At 41.6% G+C, this 12,545-nt stretch overlaps 1 protein-coding gene across 1 annotated transcript in view; it reads right to left on the bottom strand.

Annotated features, from left to right (window-relative positions):
• Positions 1-12,545, bottom strand: part of LOC132407188 (uncharacterized) — a 545,618-nt gene that overhangs the window by 103,443 nt on the left and 429,630 nt on the right. The window lies entirely within an intron of this gene.

Genomic DNA, 12,545 nt, shown 5'->3' with positions numbered 1-12,545 from the left:
GAATATAGTGATTCTTGAAAGATCATTAATAATGCCGCCATGATCTCTTCAGCCACCTCATTCAGAATCCTGGGGTGTGCACCATCTGGTCTAGGTGACTTATTACCTTCAGACCTTTCAGTTTCCCAAGAACCTTCTCCCTAGTTATGGTAACTTCACACACTACATAACCCCGGACACCTGGAAATTCCATCGTTCTGCTCATGTCTTCTACAGTGAAGATAGATGCAAAATATTTATTCAGTTTGTCTGCTGTTTCTTTGATCCCCATTACTTCTTCATTACCCATTCATGTTTTGATCAAGAAATCTTCTGGACACCTTGTTGCAATTTAATCTGTCCCCTTGCCCAAGAGAGATTAGGCCATGCCTTTTCAGGAGCTTCAAGTTCCAGGTCCAACACCTTTCAATCACCCTGGCAAGCTATTGAATCAGTGTTCATGCCAAGATGAAGAAAAGTGGTTGTATGCTAAATTGCCTGTGACAATGTAACATACATTGCCTGCAGTTTCTAAACTCCCAGGCTGCTGTTAGATACAACAAGCAGATTTGGCTGCTTTGAAAAGTTAATGCATTATGTACCTGAAGTAGACAGAATTGTTAGCTCCCAGTTTATGGATGGCATGATCTGAGAGAGCATTCTGCAATCTCAATAGTCCAGTTTGGTTGGGCAGTTTTCCAAGTAAGTCAATCACATTCAACAGAATCTTTGGGCAACGCGAGAGATTGGCATTATGTCATTCTAAACTAAATCTGCCTTCAGTTTCACCTGAAAATTTCCTCAATTTCTGCAACCTTACCATTTTCCTAAAAGTCACCAGGAACTTTGCTGCCTGTTTCTTATAAATGTGCCAAGTATAATTAATCTGTTGTTCTATCCTGCGGATGTTTCTTTGTTCTCAACTACATATTCTCCTTCTCCAGCCTCATAATTATTATGAACCCTCCATCCCTCCTACTCTGTCTTTCTTGAGGTACTGCCTCAATCACACAAAGCACATTCTTTCCTGAACCATCTTCATTTCTGCACCTTAACTTCCTCCTCCTCATACCCGACCAATTACTTTAATAACTGTTACAGTTAAAGGTCATTAATTGAATGTAATCAAATAACTGATATTATTTTAAACACCTCCATTAAGACTTAAAATTGGTTAATTGTTAGTGAAAATTAGATACAGGTTTTCGTCATTAATTCTTCCTGATTACTCAAGAACCTCGCAGAACAAACATACACTTTCAGTAGTGTAACTTTAGCCAAAATAAAGTGCTGTCAGTGTTAAAATAGTAGAGTACAGAGCAAAGAACACCAGTTAATTCAAAGTGCGTTTGGATTGAACCTAAAATGAAATCACAATTGCTACAATTATTCTTTTTGCTGAACTCTTGAAAATATTGAATCCCGTGAGTTGTGATTCAAATAGATTGTGAATTAAATGTCTTTTACAATATTCACCATACAAAAATGCAGTCATTAATAGGATTCCACTGTATTAGCTGCTGTTTCAAGATTGCTGTAAATGCCATACTATCAGAATGTCGCATCAGTAACAACAAGCATTTCAAGCAGCTGTAAAATTGCATCTATATTAAAATAATCTCCACAGGAGATAACAATGACTGATGGCATTATTATTATTCTGTGGGCACTGGGGATCATTTCATTATGTAGTGAAGTGATAACTCATAACCGTGAAATTAAAAGTGAAATTTCACTGCAGTGACTTGTTCCTACAACGACTGACCCAAATTCAAACAAGTGTATTAATAAAATATACTTTTATTTAAGGAAAACAGTTAGAACTCTTCCCTCTTCTTCTGTCTTTTTGTTCACCAAGTCATAGATAATGGAGTGAAATTAAATGATACCTTCTAACCAGCTGGTAGTGGAATCAAGAAACTGGTCTCGTTTGCACTTTGCACTGAGCTTTTCCTTAAGTTCAAAAGCTCAGAGTTAAGAGAGCTTCTGAAAGCTACTTTATGTAATAGCTTTTCAGTTATGGTGCACTGCTATAATTGTAAAGCAAGTGTGACAAGTATACGTTTACCTGACCAGAACAAACCAGCACCATGCTGGCTCACTGATCTTCCAATCAATTGAGACCACCAGGATGTATTAATGAAGTAGAACAGGTTGACTCAGAAAGTGCTGTGTGGATTTTGCAGTTTCTCTTGTCATCTTTAGCCATTCATTATATAATTGATAGCACATCCCCATTCTATTTATTTGGACATAACATTCTCAGAGCTCTTGTTTTTCCTGCAGCGCTGCTTCGCCAACAGAATACCTTAAATTAAATGTGTGGAAGATAAACTGGCCCTTCTTTGTTAGGCTGAAATATGTTTCCTGCTTTACTGATTTTTACAGCTTAACTTCTGACATAAAATTCTAGGGATACAAATCTTTTCTGTAAGTGGAATTTCCAAAGTAGAACTAAATAAACTCTTAAATATCCCTCATTGTCTTAATTTATAATTTCTCAATTTCTTTGATTGAGGAATGTAACTCATATCCAATCATTTTGCGACATTTTGGTTAATGGTCTTGATTATATTGTGTTTCAACTTAAAATCTTCAATTCTCTGCACATTATATCAGCATAGCTACTCAAATGGGTCTTTGATAATACTGCCAAACTGCTTTACTTACCAGAAACTCCCTGACCATGTATATCAAAGAGTTTGCTCATTATCCCTCCTTTAACAGAAATTTTCTAACAATCACCTTCAAAGCAACCTTTTAAAGTCCGGTCATAAAAATGTTCTCATCACAAATAGGAGATGAAGTTTTTGAGGAGCCACGATAACAAAGAACATTTTGGTCCAATCTGTCATAAATCCGAGAACTGTAGCTTTTCATGAGCACATAAAGTTGAGATTGTGTGCTAAACTAGTAAGGCATACTTTCCATCACTAAAACCAACAGGTTGATATCCCTAAGTTCCTGAAGTTCAATATTGTGTTACATTTCTGTGCATCTTCATTGAATCACATTTCAACAAAAGGAAGATAATATCTTATCCTTCCAACAGCACTCTTACCCATTGACTGAACCTGTTTTTAAACTGAATAGCTCCTTCCTTGACGCCTCTCACTTCCTATAAATCAAAGGTGTAGCTAGGCCACTCACACAGGTCCTAGCTATGCCTGTCTTTTCCTTGGCAACGTGAAGCATTGGTTATTTTAAACCTGACCTGGTACAACTCTTCCTCCATTATGTCAATGACTGCATTGATTGAGAACTCATCAATTTTATCACATTTGTTTCTAACTTCCATCACGCTGTCAAATTCACTTGGACCATCTGTTGGGATTGTGTGCTGAACTCACTTCAGCTTCTCCCCCTTATCTAGATACCTCGGTCTCCACCTCAACAGACAAATAACTGCTGGAAGTTTGAGAGAGACAGGGGACAGAAATGAGTGAAGTTGCCATTACCACAGAGAAGGTGCTTGGGAAATGGAAAGGTCTTAAGGTAGATAAGTCACCTGGACCAGATGGTCTACATCCAAGCTTCTGAAAGAGGAGGCTGAAGAGATTGTGGAGGCGTTAATAATGATCCTTCAAGAATCACTAGATTCTGGAATGGCTCTAGAGGACTGTAAAATTGCAAATGTCACTCCACTCCTCAAGAAGAGAGGGAGGCAGAAAAAAGGAGATTAGTCTGACCTCAGTGGTCAGGAAGATATTGGAGTCAATTGTCAAGGATGAGGCAAAGTCAGCATGATTTCCCGAAAAGAAAGCTTTGCCTGACAAATCTGTTGGAATTCTTTGAAGAACCAACAAACAGGATAGACAAAGGAGATTTGGTGGATGATGTGTACTTACATTTTCAGAAGGCCTTTGACAAGGTGCTACACAAGAGGCTGCTTAATAAGTTAAGAGCCTATGGTATTACAGGAAAGATACTTGTATGGATAAAGCATTGGCTGATGGACAAGAAGCAAAGAGTGGGAATAAATGGAGCCTTTTCTAACTGACTATGTTGTTCCACAGGGATCTATGTTAGGACCACTTCTTTTTACGTTATATGTCAATGATTTGGATGATGGAATTGATGGCTTTGTAGCCAGTTTTGCGGATCATCATAGGTGGAGGGACAAGTAGTATTGAGGAAGCAGAAAGACTACAGAAAGACAGACAGGTTAGGAGAATGGGTAAAGAAGTGGCAGATGGAATACAGTGTCAGAAAGTGTATGTTAACAAATAAGAAATAAATGTGTACACTATTTTCTAAATGGTGAGAAAATTCAAAAATTCAAAAATCTGAGGTGCAAAGGGACTTGGTTGAACTGTTGCAGGTTCCCTAAAGGTTGAGTCAGTAGTATGGAATCTTAGCATTCAGTTTGAGAAGACTAGAATACAAAAGGAAGGATGTAATGTTGAGTTTTTGTAAGACACTGGTGAGGCTTCACGGAGTATAGTGAGCAGGTTTGGTTGCCTTATCTAATAAAGGATATGTTGACATTGGAGAGGGTTTAAAGGAGGTTCAGGATTCCAGGATTGAAAGGCTTATCATATGTGGGGTCGTTGATGGCAATGGAGTTCAGACATATGAAGGCGGATCTCATTGAAGCATACTGAGTGTTGAAGGGTCTCTATAGAATGTAGAACGTTGAAAGGCCTCGATACAGGGTGTAGTGAGAATGTTCCCTTTGGTGGGAGAGTCTAAGTAAAGAGGGCACAACCTCAGAATAGATAGACATCCATTTATAATGAAGATGAGACCAAATCATTGGGTATATTTAAGGCAAAGTTTGATAGATTCTTGATTAGTCAGTCAAGGCATGAAGTGATATGGGGACAGGGCAGAAGATTTGGGGCTGAGAGGGAAATGGATCAGCCACCATGACATGCTGGAGCACACTTGATGGGCCAAATAGCCTAATTCAGCTCCTATATCTTATGGTCTTACTGGATTAGGTCCAGATGGTTGTTTATCTTTGTAATTTTAGCTTCCTTTCCACAAGTATGTGCTTACGTAAACATCCTTTTGTCTACAGCCTTTTACTTGTAGTACATTTGGTTCTATATTTCTTTGCAAAGCAGGACTGTGACTCAGTCAATACCTGTTCACAGGAGGCTTATCGAAACTGGTTCAGACCGGTTTGCAGTGAAGGAAGCTCATGCTCAAGTTCCTTTGTTTCTTCTTACTTGCCTTGCTTGTTGTTGCAGGCTGACCTTATTTGACTTGTACTATGCTGAACATCTAATAAAACACTATACCCAGAAGAATTGTGCCTCATTCTTGACTTACTATGAATCTTCTGGGCAATATCATCTCCCAATCCAACATCACTAACATGTACTGTGAACCCCCCGACTCACGCAAATACCTCTTCCCATCTTGCCCCCTAGTTTCCCTTTCACTGCCACTTCTGCTCACAAGATGAGGTATTCCACTTCAGGAGAACTGAAATGTTCTTCCTTTTGAAGAAACGCAGCTTTATGTCTGCATTGTTTGATGGAGCCCTCAGCAAATGTATTCTGTTTCTTGAACTCCTGCTCCCATCCAAACCCTCAAATAAAAGTCCTTTACTCTACTAGTCGCTTCATCCAGCGTATCATCCTCCATCACTTACACCAGGTTGCAAGAAGATCCCATCACTTATCACACCTTCTGCTCCTCATTCTTTGTGACTGCCATAGGGACCACTCCCTCAGTGACTCCCTGGTCCAATCACATCTCCCCATCCACTCCTGGCACTTTCCCCACAGCTACAGGAGGTGCAAAACAATCTCTCTCTCTCCAGCATCCAGGGACCAAAACAGCCCTTCCAGGTGAGGCAAAGGTTCATGTGCATCTTCCACCAAGCTCTTCTGTTGCATCCGATGCTCCCGATGCAGGTTCTGCTGCAACAGCAAGACCTAGTGCAGACAAGGCAACTGACTATCAAATCCCTGTGCTCTGACCTCAATCACTATCTGTAGCTGCTGGTTGCCTACCATTTCAATTCCCCTTCTCATTCCCACACCCAGCTCTCTGTACTCGATCCTCCCTGCTGCAAGGCTGAAGCAAGATATAGGAATAATATTTCAGCCAAATAATCTACAACCAATGGTATGAACTGGAATTTTCCAATTTCACGTATTTCTGATTACCACCCCAATCCCCATCGCCCTCTCCTTCTGATCCAATACCGGTGCTCCCATTCTTGCCCCTTTCCTCTACCGCCATCCCTTCCCTTTCCAGAGGGATATGGAGGGTCTTGGCGAGGTTCATCCCGAGCAACTGCGTAATACAGGGTTTAGTGGTCCACAGACTGCCCCAGTGAGATAGGTATCATCTGCTGTTGGAAGATCATCAACTTGGCAAAAGACTATATGATTTATATGAAGTTGCTGAAACCTTTCAGAACAGTGCAAGGAGTTCCCATATTAAATGCTGTAGTTGGCACGTTCCAAGGACTGGAACATCTGGTGAGGGACAGATTGATGCTTCATGCAGCTGCAGCCACATTCTAGGGTTCTCCAACCTCCACACGTGGAGGTACTGGGCCGTGGATAATCACTTCTTATTCTTAAAAATTGACACCAAGTACACAGAATCTATATTTTATAAACAAGTATGATCATAATCTGGGTATAGTAAATGCTGACAAAGGAATTCAGAATCTACAAATTATCTAAGTAAAACATATTTTAAGGAAAACAAATATATAACCTAAAGTTAAGGGGAACAAAAAGGTAATACACTATTTTTTTGGTATGCATTCTGCATACATGGAAGTGAAGTTCCAAATATTATTAAAACGGCTTGCCATTCAGAATAAGTAGCATCAAATTTTCTCAGCAATTAATTTCAGCCAATATTCAAAGAGTTTTGAAGTATAAGTGACTTTAATCAATTTTTCAGAAATATAATAACTTCATAAGTAATTTTTCAGTTATGGGAATGCAATATTCTTCTTAAATGTTACCTTATTTTAAATTTAAAGGAGCATTATGCCTATTGCAGTGAATGTCTATTTACTGAGCCACATACAGCATTAATAAAACATTTTCTTCAATTAAATTGAATGGGTTGGGCCGGAGAAGAGGAGAGATGTCGTCATTGGAGACTCTATAGTCAGGGGAGCAGACAGGAGATTTTGTGGACGTGAGAAGGACACCCGCATGGTTTGTTGCCTCCTGGGTACCAGGGTCTGGGATGTCTCTGACCGGGTGCATGACATCCTGGTACGAGAGGGAAAGCAACTAGAAGTCGTGATACATGTTGGGACCAACGACATAGGCAGGAAGAGGGATGAGGTCCTGAAGTGTAAGTTTCGGGAACTAGGCAGAAGGCTGAAGAACAGGACCTCAAAGGTAGCATTCTCAGGATTGCTGCCAGTGCTACGTGATAGTGATGGTAAGAATTGGAGGAGATGGAAGTTGAATGCATGGCTGAGGAGTTGGTGCAGGGAGCAGGGTTTTAGATTTTTGGATCATTGGGATCCCTTCTGGGGAAGGTGGGACCTGTACAGATTGGATGGGTTGCACCTGAACTCGAGGGGGAGCAATATCCTTACAGGTAGGTATGCTAGCATGGTTCGGGAGGGTTTAAACTAATTTGCAAGGGGGGTGGGACCCAAAGCGATAGAGCAGTGAAAGAAGTGCATGGAGTAAAGCCAGATCTAACATACAGAGAGGCTTTGATAAAAGAGAAGCAGAATAAAGGGTGTAAAGGTAGTAAGGTAGAAGAGCTAAAGTGCGTGTACTTCAATGCAAGAAGCATCAGGAACAAAGGTGATGAACTGAGAGCTTGGATACATACATGGAATTATGATGTAGTGGCCATTACAGAGACTTGGCTGGCACCAGGGCAGGAATGGATTCTCAATATTCCTGGATTTCAGTGCTTTAAAATGGATAGTGGGGGGAGGGGAGGAGGGGTGGCATTACTGGTCAGGGATACTATTATAGCTGCAGAAAGGGTGGGTAATGTAGCAGGATCCTCTTTTGAGTCAGTATGGGCGTAAGACAGGAACAGGAAGGGAGCAGTTACTCGACTGGGGGTATTCTATAGGCCCCCTGGTGGCAGCAGAGATACCGAGGAGTAGATTGGGAGGTAGATTTGAAAAGGTGCAAAAATAACAGGGTTGTTATCATGGGTGACTTTAATTTCCCTAATATTGATTGGCACTTGATTAGTTCCAAGGGTTTAGATGGGGCAGAGTTTGTTAAGTGTGTCTAGGATGGATTCCTGTCACACTACGTTGACAGGCCGACTAGGGGGAATGCCATATTAGATCTAGAATCAGGTAACGAACCGGATCAGGTCACACATATGTCAGTGGGTGAGCATCTAGGGGACAGTGATTACAGCTCCCTGGCCTTAAGCATTATCACGGAAAAGGATAGAATTAGAGAGGACAGGAAAATTTTTAATTGAGGAAGGGCAAATTATGAGGCTATAAGGCTAGAACTTGCGGGTGTGAATTGGGATGATGTTTTTGCAGGGAAATGCACTATAGACATGTGGTCGATGTTTAAGGTTCTTTTGCAGGATGTTAGGGATAAATTTGTCCCGGTGAGGAAGATAAAGAATGGTAGGGTGAAGGAACCATGGGTGACAAGTGAGGTGGAAAATCTAGTCAGGTGGAAGAAGGCAGCATACACGAGGTTTAGGAAGCAAGGATCAGTTGGGTCTATTGAGGAATATAGGGTAGCAAGAAAGGAGCTTAAGAAGGGGCTGAGAAGAGCAAGAAGGGGGCATGAGAAGGCCTTGGCGAATAGGGTAAAGGAAAACACCAAGCTATTCTTCAATTATGTGAAGAACAAAAGGATGACAGGAGTGAAGATAGGACCGATTAGAGATAAAAGTGTGAAGATGTGCCTGGAGGCTGTGGAAGTGAGCAATGTCCTCAATGAATACTTCTCTTTGGTATTCACCAATGAGAGGGAACTTGATGACAGTGAGGACAATATGAGTGAGGCTGATTTTCTGAAGCATGTTGATATTAAGGGAGAGGAGGTTTTGGAGTTGTTAAAATACATTAGGATGGATAAGTCCCCGGGGCCTGATGGAATATTCCCCTGGCTGCTCCATGAGGTGAGGGAAGAGATTGCTGAGCCTCTGGCTAGGATCTTTATGTCCTTGTTGTCCACTGGAATGGTACTGGAGGATTGGAGGGAGGCGAATGTTGTCCCCTTGTTCAAAAAAGTTAGTAGGGATAGTCCGGGTAATTATAGACCAGTAAGCCTTAAGTCTGTGGTGGAAAAGCTGTTGAAAAAGATTCTTAGAGATAGGATTTATGGGCATTTAGAGAATCATGGTCTGATCAGGGACAGTCAGCATGGCTTTGTGAAGGGCAGATCGTGTCTAACAAGCCTGATAGAGTTGTTTGAGGAGGTGACCAGGCATATAGATGAGGGTAGTGCAGTGAAAGTGATCTACATGGATTTTAGTAAGGCATTTGACAAGGTTCCACACGGTAGGCTTATTCAGAAAGTCAGGGGATGCAGGGAAGTTTGGCCAGGTGTATGCAGAAGTGGCATGCCTGCAGAAGGCAGAGGGTCGTGATGGAGGGAGTACATTCAAATTGGAGGGTTGTGACTAGTGTTGTCCCACAAGGATATGTTCTGGGACCTCCACTTTTCGTGATTTTTATTAATGACCTGGATGTGGGGGTAGAAGGGTGAGTTGGCAAGTTTGCAGATGGCACAAAGGTTGGTGGTGTTGTAGATAGTGTATAGGATTGTTGAAGATTGCAGAGAGCCATTGATAGGATGCAGAAGTGGGCTGAGAAGTGGCAGATGGAGTTCAACCCAGAGAAGTGTGAGGTGGTACACTTTGGAAGGACAATCTCCAAGACAGAGTACAAAGTAAATGGCAGGATACTTGGTAGTGTGGAGGAGCAGAGGGATCTGGGGGGTACATGTCCACAGATCCCTGAAAGTTTCCTCACAGGTAGATAGGGTAGTTAAGAAAGCTTATGGGGTGTTAGCTTTCATAAATCGAGGGATAGAGTTTAAGAGATGCGATGTAATGATGCAGCTCTATAAAACTCTGGTTAGGCCACACTTGGAGTACTGTGTCCAGTTCTGGTCGCCTCAGTATGGGAAGGATGTGGAAGCATTGGAAAGGGTACAGAGGAGATTTACCAGGATGCTGCCTGGTTTAGAGAGTATGGATTATGATCAGAGATTAAGGGAGCTTGGGCTTTACTCTTTGGAGAGGAGGAGGATGAGATGAGACATGATAGAGGTGTACAAGATAGTAAGAGGAATAGACTGAGTGGACAGCCAATGCCTCTTCGCCAGGGCACCACTGCTCAGTACAAGAGGACATGGCTTTAAGGTAAGGGGAGGGAAGTTCAAGGGAGATATTAGAGGAAGATTTTTTACTCAGAGAGTGGTTGGTGCATGGAATGCACTGCCTGAGTCAGTGGTGGAGGCAGATACACTAGTGAAGTTTAAGAGACTACTAGACAGGTATATGGAAGAATTTAAGGTGGGGGGGTGTTATATGTGAGGCAGGGTTTGAGTGTCGGCACAACATTGTGGGCTGAAGGCCTGTAATGTGCTGTACTATTCTATATTCTATGTTAAAATTCTAAAAGGTTTCATTAACAGGATATCATTATTAAACACATATTTTTTGCACTTTGCCTAATAAAACTTGATTATGTTGCAATATCAGCAATTCCTGATGCCAGTTTGACCATATTTACTGGGCAGGATTTTCACGTGGAGTACAGGAATACTGTACATATGTGTTAGCCATGCTTAAGATAATGGTCATGATAACTCATAGGTTTTACTCTGCAGTTCAATCCTGAGTATACAAGAAACATAGGTCACACAACTGAATTTCCCACATTGTAAAAGACATGGTGCAGTTAACCATCTTAAGACCAGGGGAGTCACTGGCATTGAGAGAAACACAACATACAGCAGCATCATTGGCAGCACTGCTGAAGGATTCACCACAGGAAGAGTAAGTAGGAAATAATACATGAAATCTGAAGTATCAGAACAGCAGAGAGAGAAAAAAAAGCATTCTTTGAATGTTAGAAACGAAAGACAGCAGATTAGAATGGTTAGTTATCTGAAAATGCTGAATTCAATATTGAGTCTGGAATATCACAATGTACTGTTGAAAGATGGGGTGCTGTTGCTCTAACTTATGCTAATCTTCATTGGAATTGGCGTGACTCTAATATTGGTGATCAGAGTGACAGAGGTACAGGAAATAGAAGGCATTGGCAATTGGAATCTTGATGTTTTCCTTGATTGTCAGTGTTAATTGTGCAGCACAACTGATATTGAGTCAGATTGATTACATCCTTACAAAATCTGCAGTGCTGCTTTCAAATTGTATTCTCAGATCATTTCTAATTACCAATAAATAAGACCTAACTGCAATTTGTGCACATCAGTTTACAATACTCTCAGGCCAGCAACTAAATAGTTCCATTGGCTCTTGGAAAAAGAAAGCATGCATGACCTGATTTGTACAGCCACAGACCAAGAAAAAAATGTCAGGAATACTATTTGTATCAGCTCATATTGTAAACACAAGAAATTCTGCAGATGACGGCAACCCAAATCAACACATACAAAATGCATGAAGAACTCAGCAGGTCAGGCAGCATCTATGAAAATGAGCAATAAGTCGACATTACGGGCTGAGACCCTTCTTCAGCATTGAAAAGGAAGGCTAAAAAGGCCAGAGTAAAATGGTGGGGGGAGGGGAAGTAGGATAGCTAGAAAGGAGTGAAAACGAGATGGGTTGTAAAGTTGATGTGCTGGAGAGGAAGGAATCAGACAGGAGAGGAGAGTGGACCACGGGAGAAAGGGAAAAACGCGGGGCACCAGAGATGAAGGGATGGGAAGGTGAGAAGAGTTAAGTGTTATGATTTGTAACCCACTTATGATGTGGTGGCATAATGACATATGCCATTCATGTAGTTTTACATCTAACCTGCAATGAATCATTTAAACAAAGAATATTTAATCCAACAATATGTTTATAATACCACTCAGCTATTACTGAAATACAAACGTATTAAATGCATAACAGTAAGAGGCCAGAGTGGGGAATAGAAGAGTGAAGGGGGAGGGAAAATTTTTTACCAGAAGGAGAAATTGATGTTCATGTTACCAGGCTGAAGGCCACCACGGTGGAATTCTAGGTGTTGCTCCTCCACTCTGACGCTGGCCTCTTCGTCGCACAAGAAGAGGCCATGGACTGATATGTCCGAACGGGAATGGAAATAGGATTTAAAATGTTCGGCCGCAGGGGAATTCCGCTTTTGGCGGACAGAGCGGAGGTGCTCAACAAAGCAGTTCTCCGATTTACAACGGGCCTCACCCGTGCAGAGGAGGCCACACCATGAGCACCAGCTGCAGCAGATTTGCTGTTGGAGTGTTGCCTCATTTGGAAGGACTGTTTGGGGCCCTGAATGGAGGTGAGGGAGGAGGTGAATGGGCATAAATAAATGCCAGGAGGGAGACAGTGGGCGGGGGGAGGGCGGATGAGTTGGAAGGAAGGTCATTTTGTGTTGCACTAATCAAATGATCATCTCAAACTGTTACGTATGGTATTATTGGTGTGATTTT

Source organism: Hypanus sabinus, chromosome 17 (assembly GCF_030144855.1).
Source record: "Hypanus sabinus isolate sHypSab1 chromosome 17, sHypSab1.hap1, whole genome shotgun sequence".
NCBI classification, from domain to species: Eukaryota; Metazoa; Chordata; class Chondrichthyes; order Myliobatiformes; family Dasyatidae; genus Hypanus; species Hypanus sabinus.
This window is presented reverse-complemented; position numbering and strand designations above follow the sequence as displayed.